The sequence below is a fragment of the Wasmannia auropunctata genome, unplaced genomic scaffold (assembly GCF_000956235.1).
Source record: "Wasmannia auropunctata unplaced genomic scaffold, wasmannia.A_1.0 LD336083.1, whole genome shotgun sequence".
In the NCBI taxonomy this organism is placed as follows: domain Eukaryota; kingdom Metazoa; phylum Arthropoda; class Insecta; order Hymenoptera; family Formicidae; genus Wasmannia; species Wasmannia auropunctata.
The window spans coordinates 75,680-77,074 of record NW_012026807.1 but is presented as its reverse complement, the minus strand read 5'-3'; positions in this window follow the sequence as shown (position 1 = coordinate 77,074).

The following is a 1,395-nucleotide window of genomic DNA, read 5'->3' as shown; positions in this document are numbered from 1 at the left end:
CATGTAATAGGTTCCAATAAAATCAATAACCGATACGCGATTTAAATTCGGGCCTCCCGGAGATCTCGGTCTCGCTCTTAACGACGCGGCTGTCGGTCCGGCAAAAGGGGCGCGAACCCGCGCCTTGTGACGGCGGCGGGACGCTGCCTCGCCGCAGCGGACTGCGGCGTCACATTATTAAATGCATAATTTCACTATGCAGTATGGTAAATGTATAGTAAGTCTATTATAAAATAATGTTAAAATAACCATAAGTAAAAATTCGGAAAAATTATATACGTGAGTTATTCGATAAGTGGTAAATTTTTGCGAGATGATGTCACAATAAACTGTGTAGTATATGGCCAGGAAGTAACACTTTTCAAACTGCCTCATACCAAATTTCAGTCAAATTTCATACCAAAAACGACGCATAGTTAACATGTGGCAGACGTTGGAAGTGAGTATGGCAGCAGTTGTAAAAATGGAAAAAGACGAATTCTGTGCAGTGATTAAACATTTTTACTTAAAGAAGTGGACGGCTGCGCAGATTTGCCCAATGCGGTTTTAATTTGCGCAGCCGCGGTTTACTTCTTTAAGTAAAAATGTTTAATCTAACTGCATGGAATTCGTTTTTTTCCATTTTTACGATTGCTGCCATACTCACTTCCAACGTCTGCAACATGTTAACTATGCATCGTTTTTAGCTGAAAGGACCTCGCACAAAACCAATGGATTTTGGTTCCCGGTCAAATCGGCTGAAATTTTGATATGTTTTACTTTATGACCATCCTGATCAAAAGTGTCCATGGGCATAAAGTCAGAAAATGGACAGTTTTCGAAATATCGTACGATGAATACTTAAAAATACGTTAAGAGGCTTCATAAGATTGAAGTATTATGATTGCAAACATGATCCTTCTCACGAGTGTCTGAACGTGTGTGTGCGTGCGTGCGTGCGTGCGTGCGTGCGTGCGCGCGTGCATGCGCGTGCGTGTGCGTGTGTGTGCGCGTGCGCGTGCGCGTGTGCGTGTGCGTGCGCGTGTATTTGTGTGTGTGACCAAAAATGAATGTTCGTCAGTTTTTAGCATTGCAAATTGAAACGTGTATCATTTCTTGTAAACGAGCTCGTATATTGATAATTTTGTATTTCCAGTTGTAATAGGGTGCTTTCCAACAAGAGACACAGGCGGCACTGTGTGATACAGTGTCTAGTGTGGTGCTTTCCATCTATGACACAGAGAAACACAGATCGACACTGCAAAACACAACTCAATCTTAAGTTTTGTCGTGTCGGACATCAGTAGTGCCAATACGTCGAGCAAAAAAATTATTTTTTCAAGTGTGGTACTTACTGGTTACTGCAGGTTATATTTCAATCACATATGTTTATTTCACTTTGCAAAAATGTCTTCG